This window comes from Hemicordylus capensis, chromosome 1, assembly GCF_027244095.1.
Source record: "Hemicordylus capensis ecotype Gifberg chromosome 1, rHemCap1.1.pri, whole genome shotgun sequence".
Taxonomy (NCBI): domain Eukaryota; kingdom Metazoa; phylum Chordata; class Lepidosauria; order Squamata; family Cordylidae; genus Hemicordylus; species Hemicordylus capensis.
This window is the reverse complement of record NC_069657.1, coordinates 341,895,489-341,918,205: the sequence shown is the minus strand read 5'-3', so window position 1 is coordinate 341,918,205 and position 22,717 is coordinate 341,895,489. Positions and strand designations below refer to the sequence as shown.

Below are 22,717 nucleotides of genomic sequence, written 5' to 3'. Positions count from 1 at the left end.
TAGGAACATAGGAAACTGCCATATACTGAGTCAGACCATTGGTCTATCTAGCTCAGTATTGTCTTCACAGACTGGCAGCGGCTTCTCCAAGATTGCAGGCAGGAATCTCTCTCAGCTCTATCTTGGAGAAGCCAGGGAGGGAACCTGAAATCTTCTGCTCTTTCCAGAGCGGATTCACCCCCTGAGGGGAATATCTTGCAGAGCTCACACATCAAGTCTCCCATTCATATGCAACCAGGGAAAATCCTGCTTAGCTATGGAGACAAGTCATGCTGAACCACAAGACCAGTTCTCCTCTCCATTGGGCAAAGGGCTGATCTTTTGTGAATTGTTGAAGTTTACGTGTCTTTTAAGTTTTCTCCCATAGGGAATAATGGAGGTTTCAGCAGCCCCATAATTCCACTTGTGTGGCACTGGGGTTTCCCAGAGTGAGGGGTTGTGTAGTACACATAGGGTGCCAACCACCTCCATACCCACAAGCCCTTGGGGTACTGGGTTTTGTGTTTCTGAGGTGTTCATTGTAGATTCTCTGGTAGCATATGAGATTTTCACTGAAAAACAAGATTCCACTCTTATATGCTACCAGAGAATCTACACTCAGAACACCACAGAAACAACAGAACCCAGCACCCCATGGGTTAGCAACCCTTCCCCTGGCCAATGTGGGGTCAGTAAAGAGTGGCAAGAAGCAAAAGAGCCAATGGGGAACAAGGAGGGAATTTTCAGCAGGTCAGCCCATGCTTTAGGTCACCGATCAGAAGGCTGGAAGGGTGGGAAATTCAAAGAGATGTCAAACACAAAATGGAGACTGACTCAGAGATCACTACAAAATGGAGGTCCGAAACAACAAAACGTTTTGTAGCCGAAACAGGGACGTTTTGTTTTGTATACAAAATTTTTGGATCTGGAAAATGGGTGTTTTGTTTTGTCTACAAAACAACCGAAACAGACTGTTTTGGGTACAAAACGTTTTGTATCCAAAGCGTTTCGCACATCCCTAGAATCTCAATAATTGGAAGAATTAAGGCTGGTGTTAGCCAGCCACTTGACTAAAGTGGTATTACTTGATTAAGAGAGTTGCCATAATAAGTGTTGTCCACAATTTTTTAATTTTGATTGTTTCAAAAAGAATGCAGGCTGTCTGTTTTCGTGCAACTATTCGCACGTACACCAAAAACTGGGCTAAGCAAACCCAGCCAGGTGTTTGGTACATGTGTGTGCCACTGGGAGTACCACTGGCTATTGGTGCACATATGTACCACCAGCTCCAGGTAGTGGCATGGCAGCAAGCCCGCTTATGGAGCCTGCTGCCAAGCCTGGGTTTGGGGCATGAGGACACCCAAAAAAGAGTCTAAATGCATGTGTGTTGTGCGGCACCTACACACAAGTAGCCTCCCAACTGGCATCATATTGAACTGTGCACTCGCATGGTGCATTATGGAAGCTCCGGGATGTCTCCCTGCCCCGCAACCTCCCTGCTCCCTCTCTACTATCAGAAGAAGCCAGCAATCGTCTGGCCCAGCAACATGGATGGGCTTGTATGTTGGGAAGGTAAGCTTTCCTCAGCTTCCTCCCCTCGACCTGTCCAAGCCCATTCAATCATGAGAATGGGCTGCTTGTCTTTCAACTTATTTCTGTATGCATGCAAACATAGCGATTATCTATAACTATGTATGTATCTCTCTGTTCCTTTGAGAACGACAGGCCAGAAGTTAGAGTAGGCTGAACTTGGAGCCCCTTTCTCAACTTCGTAGTCACAATAGCCCTATTCAAATGTTATGCTGTACAACTGTACAGATGCAAGTGTACATGTTATTCTGTGAATAAACCTGGATACAGGCCCCTCAAATTCATGGTACAGATAGGAAATGTACTTCTTTACCTGCATAATATATGGATGACTGTAGCTGTGTACTGTTCTGTATATGTATCTGTACCTGAATACACTGTACCTGAGTACAAGTGTTGAATATAATGTGAATGGGCCTACTGACTGCCCAGTTACTGTCGGCATCATTTTAAAAGCTGCTCTGTGGCATTTTTTATTTTAAGAGTTCTCATCTACACATTGACCCTCAGCTTTGCCTGTCTCACTGGCCCTGAGCATGAAACAGGTAGCATTTCTGAGACTGCTACCTTGGGGGTCCTGAACTTCAATATACTACCTAGCAGCCTAAATTTGGCTTCCATAACCTCCCGACTACATTTCTCCACAAATACCTCCTGAGAGTATTTCCTGTGTGCAAGGATATGGGTTCATAAATCACAGAAGGGGTCCCTCCTAAGGGACCATTTTCCTCTTTCTCGCAAAGATGTCCTCCTTCCCCAAGACCTTAATTCTCCCTGATAGTAGAGGAGCCATCAGCTTGGGAGTGGGATGCCTCTATCACATCCTTGAAGGTCTCATCCATGATCTCTGAGCTTCCAGATCCGCCACCTTGGTTTTGAGGGAACAAACATGTTCCCAGAGAGCCAGGAACTCCTTGCACTAAGCAAGTGTATCCATGACTTCTGCCCATCGAGCAACACTCTGTGCAAATCACTGGGAAGTGCACTCTCCCATGCTGGCTTTCTATCTCCATAACTGGTGGTGTTAGTTGTTTAGAATATTTGGAGATGGTTTATTTGAAAGTTAGGTCTTAGTTGTAGTTGTCAGATATTCAACAGACTTTCCCAAGAATATCAAAGAGGGAGTAGGACTTACCTTCTCTTCCTGCTGGGCTGCTTGTGATCAAGGGACCTCCTTTCAAGCTCCCCTGAGCACTTATCTGCTAAACTACACTCAAAACTCCCATGACCCTGTCTGCTAATCCCTGTTCACTAAGCAGAGTTCTTTAAGCAACCTGACTGTTGCCTCTTATAGAGAGAGTAGGCTTCAAACTGCACAGGAATGTGGCTCAACAGGAATGTGGCCCCTTCTACCATGTGGCCCCTCCCACTCACCTCATTCCTAGCTGGCCCCTCCCACTGTCTCTATCTAGGCAAGAGAGAGAAACAAAAACTGAAAGCCACACAGCTCCCAAAACAAGCCCTGGCAAGAAACCAAACCAGGACACACACACTGGGACTTCTTCTCTAAAGACAAGTCAGCCCCTCAAAATCTCCCTCTCCTGTTTGAGGGGGAAAGGGGGGTTTCTTTTTAATAGAAAAGCTTGTTTACCTTCTCAAGTCTACTTCTCCACTCCTCCTCCAGAGTAGGCTTCAAACTTTTCCTACCAAAATCAAGATTTATCAAACTATGCCCCACTGGTTCTCCTGTGTTGTTACTAATACACCTCATGCAGGGGTTCCTGGAGATGGCAAGACTGATGATCATTTGATGGCATAGCCTTTGACTTCCTCCTACAATATTCTGCTGGGAGTATTTCTCAGCTCATGGTCTCAGCAGAATGTATCTGAATGGGAAGACATAATATAGACAAATTTTAAATATCTCCTAGAAGCATGAAAAAAATTAAAAAACGAATCATTGAATTATTTAAGGCTAATCAGCTTTAAATTTACGAGCCTTTCTTTGCGTGATTACAACTGCCACTAGTACCCACAAGTGTGTCTTTAAGTTTCTATTCACTTGCAAAAAGGTCTATCAAAAAGTGGTTCACTGTACCCAACTTTCCATTTTGTTCACCATCTACCAACAATTACTCCCACTCCAGCCCCTTTAAGATGAATTAGAACCTCATACAGCTCCCACATTTTACAGTGGGACTTCTACAGGAGTTTATACTTTTGGTGGATTGTGTCCTTCCTTTTTCTCTGCATTGTACATCTGCTTTAACTCTGATATTATGTATGTATGAAGAGACAAAGTAACCAACATATAGCCATTATTGGTGAGGGCTAAGCTTCCTGTCATTTTTCTCTAGAAAGACTAAGAGCAGCTGTTGGAGAGAGATTTTGATCAGAGAGAGAGACAGTTTGGGGGGAAAGGATTAGTCTGCTCCTTCTCTAACACCACTTCTCTGATGAAATTAGCAACTCTCCATGGCTGCTCTGAAGCAGAGAAAAAGAAATCCAGAGATCTGATCATGGCTGTCTTTTATCATATGCAGTTTGTTTGTCACTGATACAACTTCTCAGATACTGAAACTCTAAATTACCTCATCCCGTATTTGTATAGTACTGCCTATTGTCTACAACATTATCCAAAATGCCTAAGGCTGCATTCATGCATACTAGTAAGCTGCTTAAATTGAAGTCAATGGTAATAATTTCATTTGAAGTCAATGAAAATAAAGCAGCCTAACTGTTTGTAAGACTGCAGCCTATGGTGTCCTCTCAATTTAAAAAACAACACATTCACTCTCCATGGAAGTTAATATCTATTTTTTATAATAAATGTGCAGATCTCTCTCTCTCTCTCTCTCTCTCTCTCTCTCTCTCTCTCTCTCATACACACACACACACACACACACACGTGCACTGAGGCTGCAGTCTTACACACAGTTAGGCTGCTTTAATTTCATTGATCAGTGTGATTTAAGCAGCTTACTAGTATGCATGTATGCAGCTGAGAGTAGGTGCTGCATGTGTTGGTGGGGCTATTTATGTAGTCATCACAATCACATTGCCATAGTATCGATGACATGTTTTTTGTCTAACAAAAGATGTGCCAATTATTTGCTGTTGTTACTGACACTTGGCTGAAAACATGGTATTTTAAGTGTATTGCAAATAAGCAGCTAGTACTAAAAATAGAGATTTCATGAACATGATTTTTTAAAATATTAAAATGGAGAACTGGACTGAAAGCAGTGAAATGAAACATGACAAAGATAAAGGGAAAGTAATACACACACAAAAAGAAGAGAATTCATTTCGGGTGTGTGGGGGGGGACAGATAACTGGCTAGGAATGCTGAAAAGTGTTGGAGCTAGGACCCTGGCAGCATCAGCTCTCAGCTGCAATGTCTCATAGTGACCACTGGGTGAGGGCATTAGGGTAATGGATAACAGGAGAGCAGGTCTTGTGGTAGCAAGCATGACTTGTCCCCATAGCTAAGCAGGGTCTGCCCTGGTTGCATCTGAATGGGAGACTTGATGTGTGAGCACTGCGAGATATTCCCCTCAGGGGATGAAGCCGCTCTGGGAAGAGCATAAAGTTTCTAGTTCCCTCCCTGGCTTCTCCAAGATAGGGCTGAGCGAGATTCCTGCCTGCAACCTTGGAGAAGCCGCTGCCAGTCTGTGAAGACATTACTGGGCTAGATAGACCAATGGTCTGACTCAGTATATGGCAGCTTCCTATGATCCTGTGAACAGTGCTGGACTCTTCCCCCTCTGTGTTCTTCCAGTGTTAGTCTCCATTTCATCTTTCCAGAGATGGCTGTTTTGGTCTCTCTCTTCAGTCATGAGCTACAGCTGAAATTAAGCTGCAGGCTTTTTCACATTCATTTTTAACTTTTTATTTAAACAAATCCTTTAGTTCTTCAATACTAAACAACTGTTTCAAACCCTCTTGCTTTGCTGCTTTCTCACCAAACTGGTTTTGCTTTGCTATTTGGGGACTGAACTACCATTTCCCCCCTACAATTCTGGGTTATGGGCCCGGAAGCCTGTAAATAAATGAGAAAAGCCTAGAGAGTTAAATAGAAAGCAAAGTAAAGATAAAAGCTTTGAAAACTGAGACAGCACAAGGATTCCAGATGATTGATAATTTGCAAGGTCTTGAGTATGAGTTCTGGTCTTTCAAGATGGAGATGCTCCTCAAGTGACATGGACTTGGCAGTGTTCTGCACACCCAGCATCCTGCAGCAGTAAAAGGAACAGAAATTTCTTTCTGAAGACAGAGCAGACAGAATGCAGAATGTAGACAGAGCAGATGAAAATGCATCAGTAATGATTGTCTTGGCAATGAGTGACCCAATCTTAGTGTATCCAAGAGACAAAGAAAATGCAAAGAATATGTGGGAAACTCTGAAGAAAGTCTGTCTGAGCACATAAATGATATGTTAGAAATATCTTAGCAACTGCAAGCTCAAGAAGTAATCATGCCAGATGCAGTTTTGATAGGATTGCAGTTTTGTGGAATAGTTTGTCACATTACTTTGATAGTGCGACTAGTGCCTTGGAAGTCAAGGAGGATGCAGACTTACAATTTGTAATTAACCATCTAGAGGACTTTGATATACGCACAAGGGATGTAAAGCAACCAAAGGAAAGTGAAGAAAATGTGTTTAGAAACTTGCAAAGAAATAAGAAATGCTTTATTTGTGGAAGCCCCAAACATCTGCAGAATAATTGTCCTAAGAATAAAGAGTTTGAAGACAAAAGGCAAGCAAAACAAAGTTGCAAAGAGAGATAGTCATCCGGGAACACAGAGTACAGAACTTACAAGCAATTAGAGACTAAAGCTAATAAGCAAAGGATACACCTTGCAAGAACAGATAAAGTTTTGGAAGTGAAGTCTGAAAAATGCAGCAGTGGCATTGACTCAGGTGCTACAAGCAACCTGATTAGAGAAAGGGAGAGATTTATCAGCCTACATATAAGTTGTAAAATCCGTATATATTTGGCAGATGGGAAAATGATTTATGCAGAAGGGAAAGGATCTACACAGTTGTTCTGCAAACTGGAGAAAGGAGAAACAATTGGATTAACAATTGAAGATGCTTTGTATGTGCCTACTCTAGAAACAAGTCTGATATCTGTGAAATATGCTACAGGAAGGGGCTACAAAGTAAAATTTAAAGGAAGGCACTGTTTCATTAAACAGGAATTGCTTATGAAAGCAGTTTCACAAGAGAATGGATTGTTTGAAATAGAATGTGTGACTAAAAAGGCCCAAACTGTGAAGGAATGCTCACAGAAAAGATGTCTGAATTTGTGGCATAGAAGGTTAGGACATAGAGATGCCAAAATTATATGCCAGGCTGAAAAGTTGGATTTGGTAAAGGGTCTAAAAATAGCCCTTGCAGTACTGAATCAAAGTGTGTGTGCTATATAAGAGCAAAGGCAACACAGCCTGCTTTTCTTCCATGCAAAGAAAGAGAAACACAACATCCTTTGGATCTGATTCATAGTGATGTTTGTGGACCCATACAAGTTAATACATCAGGAGGGAATAAATATGTTCTTACTTTCATTGATGACTATTCTAGATACACATATACATACTTGTTAAGTGAAAAGGGACAAGTACTAAAAGAGTAAAAGAATATGTTGCAAGACTGAGCAACAGGTTTGGGAGAAAGCCATAAATCCTCTGCACTGACAATGGTGGTGAATACACTGGGAATGATGTCATAACATTCCTAGAGGAGGAGGGCATTTAACACCAAAAGACTGTTCCTTATACTCCAGAGTTAAATGGAGTGGCAGAAAGAAAGAATCATTCTCTTATGGAAATGATGAGATGCATGCTTGTAGATGCTGGTTTGGCTAATAAATTTTGGAAGAGGTAGTGACGAGTGCTATGTACCTTCAAAACAGATTGCCAACAAAGGCCACAGGAACAATGCCACATGAGTTATGGCATGGCAACAAGCCCACTTTGAGTAATATAAGAGTGTTTGGATCTAAAGCATACACCTATATAGCAAAAGCCAAAAGGACCAAACTCAACTGTGGATATGAAGAAGAAATACTTGTTGGCTATTCCATAGGATGTAAAGGATATAGGATTTTAGATCTTGCCACAGAAACAGTTAAAATATGCAATGTAGTGAGCGTCAATGAAAATGAAACACCAACCACTAGTGGTTTGGTTTCAGATCTTAGAGCCCAATTTTCAGTTGGAGAAAGAATCAAGGCAATATTACCAAAAGGAAGGATCCACTGAAAATTTTACACCTGGCAGCAATTCAGCAGAAGATAATGTTGATGAAGGACAAAGGGTGTGGTGTAGAAACACCCAAGCACATGGAAAGAAATTGATAACTTACCTGCAACTGAGGCACAAAACTGAGAGGAAGCTGCGAAAGAAGAAATTGAATCATTGAACAAAAATAACACACGGACACTCACAGAGCTACCTGAGGAAAGAAAGACTGTGAAGTGCAAGTGGATTTTTAAAATTAAGCAAAATGCAGAAGGAGATGTCCAGCATTACAAAGCGCAACTGGTGGCAAAAGGATTCTTGCAAATATATGGGGAAGATTATGACAAGGCATTTGCTCCTGTTGTAAAACACGCCTCAGTTATGACATTCCTAAGCATCACAGCAGTAAAGAAAATGCAAGTGGAACACATAGAGGTTAAGACTACATTTTTTTCATGGAGACATCCAAGGAGATATTTATATGGAGCAGCCTCAAGGATTTGTGGAACCTGGTAAAGAAAAACCTGTATGTAAGCTGCAGAAAAGTATTTATGGACTAAATCAAGTTTCAAGAGCCTGGAATGTCAAATTAAACCAGTTGCTAGTCAATGAGGGATTTACCCAAGGAAAGGCTGACCCTTGCCTGTACTCAAGGCTCAAAGAAACCAGATGGACCTTTGTACTTCCGTTGATGATCTGATAATTTGTTATGAAAATAGAGAGGACAGGCTTGAAATAATAGAGCACCTGAATAGTGAGATAGAAGTTAAAGAACTTGGGCCTGTTGCTCACTATCTTGGGATACACACACAGATTGAAGAGGATGGAAGCTATTTGATTAACCAAAATCAGAAAATAAATGATTTGCTAGAGTATTTGGGACTGACAGAGGCCAAAGAAATGAGTATACCTATGGAAACAGGTTGCCTAAAACAGGAGGAGAGTGAACTTCTGCCAGACAACAGTGAGTACAGGACAGTGATTGGAAAACTTTTATATGTAGCTAAGATAACAAGACCGGATATAGCTGCATCTGTGGGAATCTTGAGTAGGAAAGTAAGCATGCCCAGCCAAGATGACTGGACTGCAGTAAAGAGAATAGGTAGATACCTAAAAGGGACAAAACACCTAAAATTAAAGTTGCCTGCTAATAATGGACCCAAATTAATAGTTTATATGGATGCAGACTGGGCTGTGGATCTAGGAGACCAGAAGTCAACCAGTGGTTATGTATTCTTTTATGGTGGTGGAGCAGTCAGCTGGCATAGCTGCAAGCAATCAATAGTTGCTCTCTCATCTACTAAGGTAGAATATGTGTCTGCCACTCAAGCATGCCAACAAGTGGCGTGACTACACAGGCTAATGTCGGATTTAAACACAGACAAACCAAAACCCACTGAGATGTTTGAGGATTATCAAAGCTGCATCCAGATCTCACAAATGGAGAAAATTAAATTTAGAACAAAAAAACAATGAAACAAAATGTCATTATGTGCACAAGAAAAGGGACTTGTAAAATTGATGTATTGTCCAAGTGAACAAATGGTAACAGAAGTGCTAAGCCATTGCCCAGGGATTGTTTCAAAACCTTGAGAGAGAAGTTGGGACTTATAGACAGCAGCACAAGCCAATGAGAAGGAGTGTTGGAGCTAGGACCCTGGCAGCATCAACTCTCAGCTGCAATCTCATAGTGACCCTGGGGAGGGGTGCATTTAGGGTCATGGATAATAGTGCTGGACTCTCTCCCCTCTTTGTTCTTCCAGTGATAGTCTCCATTTTGTCTCTCCAGAGATGTCTCTTTGTTTTGGTCTCTCTCTTCAGCCACGAGCTACTGCTGAAATTAAGCTGCAGGCTTTTTCACATTCATTTGCAACCTTTTCTTTAAATAAATCCTTGTTGTTCTTCAAAAATACTAAAAAAAACCAACAAAAAACAAAAAAAACCTGTCTCGAGACCCCTTGCTTTGGTGCTTTCTTACCAAACTGGTTTTGCTTTGCTATTTGGGGACGGAACTGCCATTCTTCCCCTACAAGAAGGAGGGAAAGATCCCAGTAGATGACCAAAACTGAGCAGCAATGAATCATACCTATTGCTAAGACCGGCAGTGATATTACATAAATTGTTTCAGCAGAGAAGTTTTATATAAGTCATGGAAAATAACAGCATGTAACAGTACTAATATATTCAGCTTGCATTTTGCAGGCATATGCACACTCTCATGATTGCTAACAGACATGACCACAAGGCTCTGTGCTGGAATGTTGTCTTCCATTATGAGGCAGACTTAATGCCCGGAGATTATTAGTTGTAAAAACATCTCCTTTTAGACCTTTCTAATAATCATGGTCATGGGTTGTGATTCATCTTTGTAGATGAGATGGACATAACTTAACTTGAGAGTATTTTGTCTTTGTCTTCCATTTCAAGAGAAGAATGCATGAAGGTCACATTTTCAGATTCTTCCAGTAATTAGACTGTCCTGGCTCCATGTAGAACACAGTTCAGCTTTCCAGCTCATGCTGGAGTGCCTTAATCAATGTTAGAGTGTCTTATCCACTCCAGTACACTTCACATTCCTGTTTCTAGTTTGGAGATGTGTACAAATGTTCCCCTTTTGAGGTGTCTAGCAATTACATGAAAATGTCTGCTAATCACTCTGCAGCATCCCTTGCGCATGTTTTCTAGCAACAGTCACTCAGTGTATAGAACTAGTGAATTGCAGTGAATCAGATATTCAGATGCTCCTGAGGAATAATCACAAATGAAGCCCATCACTACAATGGAAGACTTTAGTTTGTTTTTCCTTATCCAGCCCCTCCCCCCCCCACACACACACTCACAATTTGTCATTAGTTGCTACTGTCAATGGCAACCCCATTAAAAAAACAGAATGCACAACAAATGTGCCACATTCCTTCAGTGCTACACATAGGTTCCCTTTGTGATAAGGTCATAAAGCAGCAGCATGATAAAGTGTAGTGATTAGGCTCTGCTGTTGGCAAAGAAGGGAACATAGGGGTGCATAGGGGATGAAAAGCAAAGAATTCTGGGGGATTCACATGACATCCTTCTGTCACTTTAAATCTTTAGGATTCATGAAATATTTTCCATCTATACATAAACTTTTGCTACTGGTGTTTAAAGTCCCTCCAGAAAATGTGTCATGAAGAGGTATCCCAAGTTACAATTTATTTTAAAATCTTTTCAGCTTTTTAAAAATTCATCTACATTATGTATGACTCTCTTTGTTTGGGATTTAGACTTTTCTGCTAAATTCTTTTCCTTGACCAACACGGTCTCATTTTGCTCGACCAACATGGTGACAATATTCTGAACTATTTTTTTTCTTGTCTCAAAATATATACATTATATTTTTTACAAGAAAAAGGCCCTGATGTAGTCTAGTATGTGCTGCTCCTCTAACACAGCAGCGAGTGGTCCTGGCAGGGGCATAGCTACAACTGAACAGGTGGGACAAATTTTACTCAGCCCCTGAGCATGGGGGGATCCACTGGCTGGATGACAGCTTGCTTTTTACTCTCCCCTTGTACCTCTTTGAAGAAGAAGCTGGGGCAGAGACCTATCTTCACTTTTGTCCCAGGGCCACTGCACTCCTGGATTCTGGACTGGGATGCATGTGCCCATCCACATCAAAATATTTATCCAGATAATTCAGAGTGTGCTTATAAGTCCCACCCTGGTGCTGACCTTCTCAGAAAGAAATCCTGACACGCCTGTGCTGTCCACACTCATAATAACATTTGTGACAGAGCTTGTCTCTGGGATCGGAAGGCTGGGGCTTATGGAGCTTATTTCCAGGATCAGAAGGCTGATTTCTTCAGATCATGGAAACATACTCCATAATGCTTACAGCATTTGCTCATTCAGACAAATGTTGTAAATGTGGACAGCACAGCAGCACAAGGAGGATGGGCTTGCCAGTGTGCTCATGTCCAGTGTCCATTTTTAAAATAATATCTGAAGTGAACTATAGAATTCTACTTCTGTACATCTCTTTTCCTGCCTCGGTAACTCACAAGCTACCATACAGACAAGATATTTCAGACAGGGGTGTAGTAAGGTCCCTGGCGGCCAGGGGACAAAGTTAGGCAGGGGTGGCCCAGTACCGAAACCACACACCCTTCATCTGTGAGCTCCCCCGATTGATTAACTATGGGGGTGGAGGCCTTGCTGCTGCCACACCGTAACCCCTGCCACTACTTCACATCTTTGCCGTCAGGAGAGTGGCAGCGGTGGGCAGGCTTCTCCCTTCTCCAAGTCCACTACCAGCTGCTTCCCTTCTTCTAAACAGCACTTCTGTGCTGTTTGAGTGTGCAGACCGTCGTGTGCCAGAGAGTGGTGGGAGGATCCCCACCCCTGAAGTGCAAAGATGGCCCCAATCCACCTCCCACCCACCCCCAACGAGCTTCTTGCCCTCATGCATGCAAGATGGGTTTTCTCTGCCTCCTGCCAGGAGCGCTCTGCCAAGGAGAGACAGGGAAGAAGAGGAGGAGATGTCCGTGGTGGCAGGAAGGAAGAGAGAGCATGAGAGCCAGCCATTAGTGCAAGAGAAGCGATGGTCTCCATGCTCAAACAGTGCAGGCACACTGTTTGAAAGAAGGGAAGCCCGCACGCTGGCCGGTAGTAGACTGGGGGAAAGCTCCTCCAGCAACGAAGATGGAAAGTAGTGGTGAGCATGGCAGGTGGCAGTGGCGACTTGTGGACAAGGGGGGAATGCCTTGGGGGCCCTTATGGGCCACTCAAACCATGTGGGCCCAGGTGCAATTGTCCTCCCTTATCCAATGCAAGCTATGCTCCTGATTTCAGATATCCAATGGTGTTTTATTTTGATTTGTAGAATTATTTTAATAGTCTCTTTCCCTCTCATGATCAAAAGCAATCACTGGTATATTTCAGCTCAAAACATCACATTTGTAAACAATACCATATGTATTGTGTTTGGGAGTGTTTACTTTGGAACTTTGAACCAAAGTTCTTGCCCTGAAACAGGAACTGACACCCAGACTAACACAGTGCTGCTGTTAAAGAGGAGAGGTGAATTTTTTATGATCTCCACTTCCCTTTGAAGTCCATGGTGCTTCCTGAAAATATACTCCTGGGGTTCATACAACCCTCAGGGACATATTTTCAGAAGGCAAATATTCAAAGGTGGGGGAAATGGAATATGGCATGCTCTCTATGACATGGGGATCAGGGAGAATCAGCAGGAGATGAGGGGATGATCAGATGGCCATAGAGGGGTTGGAGGGGATACTGGAGATGGATGTACAGTGCACTTTGTATCCCGTGGGTGGTGGGATGTTGATTACCTAAGAAGCTTCAGGCATGGAGGTTGGATGGGCATGGGCTGGGCTAGAAAGCCTTGTATCTGATTCCTTGGAAAGCAAGTACCTGCCAAAGTAGACAAATTATCAAATAGTTGGACTAAAGTAACAAATGGTTGGAATCAGTGAAAGACAGGTAGTTCGTCTAAGCAAAGAATGTAATTCAGTAGTCAAAGACATATTTTACATACAGAAAGTTCCAGATTCAGTCCCTGGCATTTGCAGTATAAGAGTCTCAGGTAGCAGAGCTGAGAAGGGCCTCTGCTTGAAACCTTTAATAGTCTAAGAGTGGACTATACTAGCCTACACTAGGCAATCGTATGACAGCATAATCTATACAGGGCTTGTCAGGAAGACGTTTCTTATGGACTGAGTTAAAAACTGTTTTTAAAAGGAACTAAAACACAGAGTATTTTGGAGGTAAATGTCTAATCCCTCATATGGAGATAGGGGACATCCTATTAGCTCTCTTCAGTAGATAGTCAATGTACCAGATTATAAACATTTAAATGATTAATTGTGTTGCTGCTTATTATAGCTGAGCTTACTATCCTATTAGAGCATTCCCAGGACGCACTGACCTCATGGTACATTCGAGGTTGAGATATTGTATTATCAGCAACAATCTTTTTAATTAACCGTTTGATTCTGAGCTGCATGGAACAGCTGCTTGCAGTGGGAGTTGTATCTTCTCTGTGCTATTGAAGAAAGCCATAATTATGAGATCCTCATTTTTCATCCTCCACTCCAATATTACATGATTACTGACAGCTCTGTAACATAAAGTTAGTTTCAAACTTGTAGATTACTGACTGTTATTCCATATAAATTTAGTGTCCGTGGATGCTAGAAATTTGACTCTGTTGAAACCCTTGATATTGTTAGCTATTGTTGTTTTAAACACAAAACTAAAGGACATGTTCAAGACATGCTTTTTTTCATATAGGCAGCTACCAGCCATAACACTGGGCTGGTTTAGATGTAATGGACAATGGCTGAAATTGCAAAAACCATATAGTTTTGACTCTTGAGGAAGAACATTAGCTCAAATTGCACAAGGCACCTAATTCCTTGAATTATTGACAGTAACTCTGCATCCTTTTTTTGTTTTATATTGGCCACATTTGCACATAACACCAAACTGCAGTTGAATGGGCCAGAGGTTGGAAATTGTGTACTTCCAAATGCATGAAACCGCAGTTTCATAGCAAAAGCAGCCTGCCATTTCCCTCACCAAACTCCAGTTTGAATGTTTGGTTTGTAGTAGGGATGTGCACAAATCAATTTTTTAAATTCAATTTGTAACCAAAACAAATCACTCCTGATTTGTCTTGTGTCGAAACCTACCCCTCCAAATCACCCCAGATTCGATTTCTATTTGCTTCAATTGGTTTGGATTCAGACTGATTTGAACCACTTAACAAGGTTTTAGGGGCGCCGAATATGGGTGGTGGGTAGGTCCCCATGGATGTCACCTACCACACAAATTTCAAGGCAGTGGGACACTTGGTTGATTTTTAATGAATTTCTTTAGTTTTTATTGATTTTGAACATCTCCACCATAGGAAACAATGGGGATTTGAACCTGAAGAGGAGAGCTGGTCTTGTGGTGGCAAGCATGACTTGTCCCCATAGCTAAGCAGGCTCTGCCCTGGTTGCATCTGAATGGGAGACTTGATGTGTGAGCAGCACTGCAAGATATTCCCCTCAGGGGATGAAGCCGCTCTGGGAAGAGCAGAAGGTTTCAAGTTCTCTCCCTGGCTTCTCCAAGATAGGGCTGAGAGAGATTCCTGCCTGCAACCTTGGAGAAGCCACTGCCAGTCTGTGAAGACAATAGTGAGCTAGATAGACCAATGGTCTGACAGTATATGGCAGCTTCTTATGTTCCTATGCCATATCCTAACACTAACATGGATCCCCAGCTTTCATTTAAAAAACAAAACAAAAACTAAGTTCTAGCCCTTGTAGAAGTGGAGTTATAGAGCAAAATGTGCAGTCATTATTTTTCAAGAGTGTGTATTCTTTGGTGTATAATAACTTTTCCTCATAATGAATCCATATCAAGATTTCTTGCACACCTTTATTTCTTCTGTTCATTTTGACTGTCACTGGACATTGCCAACTGTCAACTGCCATGTGCCAACTACAACCCCTCCCCCACCTACAAAGTAGTGGGGTACTCATTTTAATTTTTAGGAATATCAAAATGTTTAGATTCTTTGGTGTCTAATAACTTCCTCATAATGAATCCCTATGAGGATTCATTATACGCCTTCATTCCTTCTGTTCATTTTGACTATCATTGGACAGTGATAACTGTCAACTGCCATGTGTCAGCTACACCTCTACACACACACACACACACACACACACACACACACACACACACACACGTACTCAGTTCATTTTTTAGGTATTTTTGAAGTGTTTAGATTCTTTGGTGTCTTCATCACACACCATTTCTTCTGTCATTTTGACCTCACTGCTTTGTAGGTGGGAGTGGGGGTGGGGAATTAATGGCAACCCATGTTCCAACTACCCCCCAACCCCACAGGCCACTTGGTACCCAGTTTATATTTTAGGAATTTTTGAGGTGTTTAGACACTTGGGTGTGTAATGAATCCTCATAGGGACATAGACACTAAAGAGCCTAAAACTTGGGGGGGGGGGGGGTCCTAGAACATAAACGGAGTAGTACCCCACTGCCTGTATTGTGGGTGGGAGTGGGGTGTAGTTGGCACAAGGCAGTTGACAGTTGGCACTGTCGAAAAGACAGTCAAAATGAATAGAAGAAATGAATGTGTGTAATGAATCCTCATAAGGATTCATTGAGAGGAAGTTATACACCAAAGTATCCAAACACTTGAAAAATAGTGACCACACATTTAGCTCCATAACTCCAGTTCTAGCAATAGCAATAGCAATAGCACTTACATTTATATACCTCTCTATAGCTGGAAGCTCTCTAAGCGGTTTACAATGATTTAGCATATTGCCCCCCAACATTCTGGGTACTCATTTTACCGACCTCGGAAGGATGGAAGGCTGAGTCAACCTTGAGCCCCTGGTCAGGATCGAACTTGCAACCTTCTGGTTACAGGGCGGCAGTTTTACCACTGCACCACTAGGGGCTCATTCCTTCTACAAGGAATTGTGCCCATTCTACAAGGGCTAGGGCTTAGCTTTTTAAAAAAAAAAGAAAGAAAGAAGGGAATCTGGGGGAATTAATATGATGGATCCAAATCTCGAATCAAATCAGGTGTGATTCGATTTGTTCTCGAATCTAGCCAATGGGCCACTGGAGCGATTTGTTTTGTCTCCAAACCGCCCGAATCAGCTAGATTTGGGTACAAATTGATTTGTACCCGAATCAGTTTGCACATCCCTAGTTTGTAATGAGTTTCACCGCTCCAACCTAAGTTTAGAAGGCAGCGGCATTACGTCCAAATGCAGATGCTGCCATAACCTTGGCTTTGTACTGTTTATGGAACCGAAATCATAGAGAGGGTAGCCCAGACCCACTGAGTAACTCACCTGCTCCATGCCTGCCACACTTCTTGATGGCCACCTCAATGAGTACTTACCCCACCCCCTCCCCATGCCACTCAAGCTGTTGCCCAGCAACAGGGACGTCATCTTATCCCATCCCCACTTCTAAGCCTGTCAAAGGGAGAAGTCACATGAAGGAATGCCCAATTCCCATTGTGTCTCTTGTTCTCCCCCTCTAGCACTCAGAAGAAAAAGGGGTCAGAATGGCAAGATGGGCACAAAGATTTTTGTTCACCAAAATAAATTGTTGAAGAAGTATGTTTACAAGCACATGCAATGATAGTGGCACCATAAACCAGGCAACCCAATGAGATCGCTGCAAAGATAACATATGGCAGGACAGCAATCCTTTTACAAGGCTGGCCACTGAGGAATTCTCTAGTGGGATCCTCTAATTCTCTATTTTTTTAAAAAATAATACAGTTGAGGAAGGGGAGCCCAGCAAGCATGCACTCTATGGCATTGCTCATGAGAAGAACCATCCAGCAGGAGCAGCATGGCCCTGTCCATCCCCATTGTAGCATCCCTCCAGTGGCTGTTGCTGGTGTTTATCTTATGTTTCTTTTTTAGATTGTGAGCCCTTTGGGGACAAGGAGCCATTACATGTAAACCACTTTGGGAACTTTTGTTGAAAAGTGGTATATAAATATTCATCATAAATATTCATTGTTGTAAGCACTGCTTCCAGTTACAGGAGAGATTCTCCTATGTGATGATGATGGTTGCTTATCTGGAGCAGACCGCTCCCCCATGAGAGTGGAAGGCCATGGAGAGAAGCATTCATGAGAAGAACCATCCAGGGGTACATGAGGATGGGGCTGAATTGCTAATAATGTTTTTTGATGCCCCAAGGACTGCCCTCTGTGAAAGGCCATGGAGACATGCATGAAGGCCAAACGACAGATGCTACCCAGCCTGGTTGCTTGATACAAGCAAGCCATGGGGACGGGTACCCCAGCAAACCTCTCCCTGTCTTGGCAACTGCTATGAAGAAGCAGTCCAAGCAGGGTTTCTGCCAGTCCGTTCATCCATTCAAACATATCCATGTTTGTTTTTGACTGGCACAGCGACCTTATTCTCCTGGGATAGCTGATAATTGGGGCTACCCTCTCTCGCAATTTCTCTGTGGCAGCCAATCCGCATACTCCACAATGCCAGTCCAAACTCAGGAAATCTGAATGAGAGTAAAGATCAATCCACTGTCCCAGTTTCCCTAGTCTGCCCACCCAGTTCCACCCAGACACATGGAGTGGCAACGGTTTCTCTGGGGGCATGAAAGGATTGCCTCAAGAGGAGGCAGTGGTAGTGTAAAAGTTCTATTATTAACCAGAGAGAGTGGGGGGGGGCGTGCACAAGTTGGGCCCCCTTGATATGGATAGCCTGTCATGAGAGCATAGTCCAATGGAGGACCAAAAGTCTTGGAGCCTCTGGTGCTCCCCAGTGGACTGGCCTCTCATGAGAGGGCTAATCCCCAGATGATAAGCCAACATGGGGGAAGGAATGTGGTTTGGTGTCCCTGGACTGCTTTGCTGGGGTCAACCATCACTAGAGCATCCTTGGTCACAGTGGATCAGACCCCAGGACCCTTTGCCCTCTCTCATATACATATTTCCTCCTATGAAGTCCTCATGATCCCTTCCCAGAGTAACCAAAACATAGTGTCCCCCTGCATCCCCAGTGCCACCAATTGTGCTTATGTGAGACTGTTTTGGTGCAGGGCTCTTACAAGTGTGGTGGCACAATTGTTGTCAATGGAAGGGCTTAAATGCTGTTAAATGCCCTTTTCCAGCTGAGGGCAGGCAGTCCATTCATTGAAAAAAGGCACAATCACGCTCAGCACGCCCCCTTGAAGATTGTGGCTAATGGCTGCCCCCCTGCAGACGTTCTGATGCCTTGCCTACCGTCTGGTGTTGAGAGTGTTACAGAACTTGCTCAGAGACTTGGCTGACCAGGAAGAGGGAGTGACTCCCCTACCCCAAAACCGGAGGTTTCCGTGCTCTGGTTGGATGGACATCTGCGATGTGATTCATGGCTACAAAAATTAACTGCAGGTTTGGCAACCTCCGTTTTCATATCACATGCAAATGCAGTCTTTGTTTGTTTCTGCAGGACAACTCTTGTAGTTATATAAGTTTTTGTTTTCTCATCATCAGTCACTTTGAAGAAAGCACCAGCAAAACATTGCCACACCTTGGAGGAGGCTTCTCCCCATGAGACTTTGCAAACTGCATGATGTAGCAGGTGAAATTAGGGCAGGCATTCAGCAGGGGTGTGGCTTGACCTGGCTGTTAGCCTGCCTCCTGCTCTGTACCTCATTCAGTGTGATCTATGGCTTCCCTCCCTCTCCCCCAGGGACAGAATGGGGGCTGCTGATAGACCTATTGGGGGCCAAGAGATTTTGTTTATGTTTTTATTTGCTTTCTAACAGATTGGCTAAATTGGAAGAGGCTTTTAGCTTCTTTAGCCACACGCACGCACGTCGGGGAGACATGAAGCTCACACACGACATGCGCGTGTGCAAAAGGCTCTGTGAAGCCTTTTGCACTGAAGAGGGAGAAGGGGCGGCAGGGAGGTATCCTGCCACCCCAATTACTACATACAATACACGCGCTGGAGGGGGAAAAGCAGCGGGAGGGGTAAGCAAACCCTCCCCCGCCTTAAAGGAACCCCCCCCCATCCGAACCGAACCGGCCAGGTCTGGACCGGTCCAGACAGTCTGGAGGCCTTTAGAATGGCCTCCGGACCGGTCCGGACCCATCCCTACAGTGCAGGTAGGGATAGATACAGGGACAATGTCATTGATAAGCTTACTTGGACATGTTTGAGCAAGGTGCTCAATCAATCATTTGAGTCTAGGTGGCTCAATGGAGAGGCCTGAAACTTCTCCCTTCTTTGGTAGCAGCCCTTGTCTCAAAGGTGGAAAGGCCTGGGGATGTGCTTAAGGTCTCTAAAATAGCCTGATACCCTCAGGATTGGCAAGGAAGATCAGGGATCCAAATTGTTCAGATCCACTGCTCTGAGCTCGGTGTGATTGGGTTTGGGAAAGGATGCTATTGTCTGACTTCCTGCCTCAGTTTAGTGCCCCAACTCTGCTCAGGGGGCAAAGAGAATGATCTCTGCTGCGGTTATCTGAGTTACCACTGTTAACCAATACCAATGGGGTCCTTTCACCCACATATAGTTGACCAAATTGTTATTGCTTCATGTCTTTCTCAGTATAGGGGCGAAATATATTTGTTTTGTTGCTTTGGCATTATAGACAGTAGTAACAAAGTCAGCTGTTCTCTGACAAAGGCTTAAGTTTTCATTTATCTGTTCTGAGAACAGATAAATTCTGTTTGTGGCTTCTTTTTATACCAGTCAGTTCACTCTTTCACTTTTATCACTGCAGGAAGATGCTCGTCTGCTTGTCCCTGTATTCTGGGGTTCATCATCATCAGCCAGCCTTGTTGCTTCAGTACCAAGCACATGGGCTTGTATTTGAACTTATAGAGTTATACCTGTGTAAAGCAAATAAAGCAATTTAGAAATGAAACAAAAGTAGAATTTCATTCCCAACTGTTTATTTTGGCTCTGCATTAACTTCACTGGTCTAAGAATCAGCATCCATGTATGTACAACTGGATAAGAGCAACAATGGGCAGTGCTTTCCTTCATTGGTGATTTCTGCAACTTCCTCATAGGAAAAGTCTCTCTTTTGGAGTGGAATGTTCCTTTGGAAACTGTAAGTGATACTAAGGCTTAAGCCAGAGGCTTGGAGGTTTAAACTTTGGTGTCACTTGCAGTTTTAGGATGAGTCAATGCAGACATTAGGTTTGAATCTGGTCTGTCCTGGTATGGCAATTATAGGAATAACTCTCTTAGGCCAGATTTGTTCTGTAAATTCCCAGTTAGGTGGTGATAATTATCAGTTGGATAAGAGTGTCTGAAGAGAAGATGGGTTTGACATGGTTCCCTGAGGCAATAATGCTGTTTTTGGAAAGGTAATCCATCAAATTGCTCTTATGGAAATCCCAGGGTCAATTTTAATTCACAGCTGACTGAGCGTTCTCCTTTTTCCTCTTGACTTCTTGCAGTCTGTGTCAACAAATCATGTTACTTCTTCCTATAAAACATTACACACACACCACACACACACACACACAATCTCTCCCCCCCCATTCCTCTCCATTTCCTTGGCTAAAACTGGTACATGCTCAAGTCATCTCCCATCTTGACTGCTGCAGTTAGTCCTTCAGAGGACTTTGCTGATTCACCATTGCAGGCCCTTATGCTTGGAATTTCATTACGTAACCCTACACTGTGTTCATTCCTTCCTCAGAACCTATTGAAGCTCATGGAAAGCCCATAGGCCTCAATACCATGTGTTCCAGCTAAGACTGGAGAGGATGGAAGAAATATGTATCTTTTTCTTTTAATGCTCCCATTTTGCCCCATAAGAAGTTGAACCAATGGTCAGTCTCTGCTGTGTTACAACTTTGTCCCTGCTCTATTGATGTGTGTGACATCCTTTACAGCTGATCCTAGCAAAGTACACACATCCCTGGTCTGAACATAGCAAGTCTGTTTATGTGCAAATGTTTGTCATGTGTCATTGTTGACATACACAATTCACTATATAATATACTTTAAAATGACACTCGCTAGGCTTTATCAATGTGGGTGAATGTTACAAAGGCTCTAAATAGGCATTTCCCCACAACTGCCTGCCATAGGGTGTAATAAAGATGACAGCCACTCTTTTTCCTGGAAACTATCTGATTGACGACATTCTTATCAACAGAAGGATTACTGGAAAAAAGAACCCAGGCTGTTCTTATTTACAGCACAGTATTAATGTAAAGAACACCTAGTGCATGGACTATAATGATAAGAGCTCTATTGACAGATTGTGTATTCCACTTTCTCAGTTCTCAGTGCACTTGTAAGATCATTTAAAGCCACACTTTCGCTTTGAACCTGTGGGGAGAGGGCAAATTGACTGTGGACGTCTCCGTTAACATATTTAATCAAAGGAATTGATGAAATATTCATTTGGCTCTTCTACTCTGTGCCTTCTCATCAAAGTGAATAGAGAGAGATTTAATAATATGTGGAAACATATGGGATAGACATTTTATCAGGATAGAAGGGAACCTTCTCAGAACAGGTGTTTTGACTTAAAGGTCTTTTTTCATCAATTGAATTGAAGTTTTTCATGTTTTTCAATGTTTTTATATTCAGGCCATGTGGCAAACACCTGAAGGTGCTATATAATTACCCCATGTAGTAGCCATCTCCTAAGAAGGTCTGTAATGCTGCTTAATGATCAGTCATCTTTTTTAATTACTGGTCTACTCAATGCCCCTTTATCATCACAAAAAGCAATTAGTTATAATTGCATAATTTGTCACATTCTTCCACTTGGCAGTAGACAAAATAATTGGATTTTTAAATATTTTAATAAAATCACGTTTTTACATTAGTTCAATTTTTAAAATTAAAACTTTCCCCCAGAACTGGAGGAGGGGGGGAATGAATCCTTGCTAGTCAGCACTTACCAATTTTTGGGATGTTTCATACCTACATACAATCTACTTGAACTTTCCTCACCTATTACTGAATTGATTATTGATCAATGATTTGAAGCTGAATGTGCCTCCTTTGAAAGTGTCACTTTTGAGAGGTTGTCTGGTGATAAGACAGTTCTGTATTTATCTAGTAAAGAGAGAATTTTCCTTGGCTCAATTTTTAATTGGCTTTTTCAGTTAGCTCTCTTAGCAAGTTCTTGAAGAACATTCAGAAAGAACTTTTCCTGTTTTCTCTAGAATTTTCTCCTGGCTGGCAATGTTGGGACATGTATGCTGAGGGTGTCATATTCATTCATGATATCATACTGAGCCCTGAAAATTGTAGTTCCCTGTATTCACCATGCTGGAGAGCCTCCTGGAAATTTAAAAACTGCTCCCTCCCAAAACAAATACTTCTGGGAAGAAGCAGAAGCTTTTAACTGCAAAATAATTGCAAAAACATGTTTGGAAGGAACAAATAGAATTTATATTACTCACCAGCTGACATACTGTGCAACA

General features: G+C 42.7%; 1 protein-coding gene and 2 long non-coding RNA genes across 26 annotated transcripts in view; 2 read left to right on the top strand and 1 right to left on the bottom strand.

The window, feature by feature from the left end:
• TRDN (triadin) overlaps window positions 1–22,717 on the top strand; it is a 305,901-nt gene that overhangs the window by 130,270 nt on the left and 152,914 nt on the right. The window lies entirely within an intron of this gene.
• The window catches only part of LOC128339896 (uncharacterized), a 103,432-nt gene that overhangs the window by 62,963 nt on the left and 17,752 nt on the right, over window positions 1–22,717 (bottom strand). Inside the window, exon 2 of the long non-coding RNA XR_008313306.1 lies at window positions 3,161–3,395. This is a non-coding gene — a long non-coding RNA (uncharacterized LOC128339896). The remainder of the gene's footprint in view (window positions 1–3,160; window positions 3,396–22,717) is intronic.
• LOC128339903 (uncharacterized) lies at window positions 18,347–20,189 on the top strand. The gene is made up of 2 exons (XR_008313312.1): window positions 18,347–18,700; window positions 20,041–20,189. It is a non-coding gene; the product is annotated as an uncharacterized LOC128339903 (long non-coding RNA).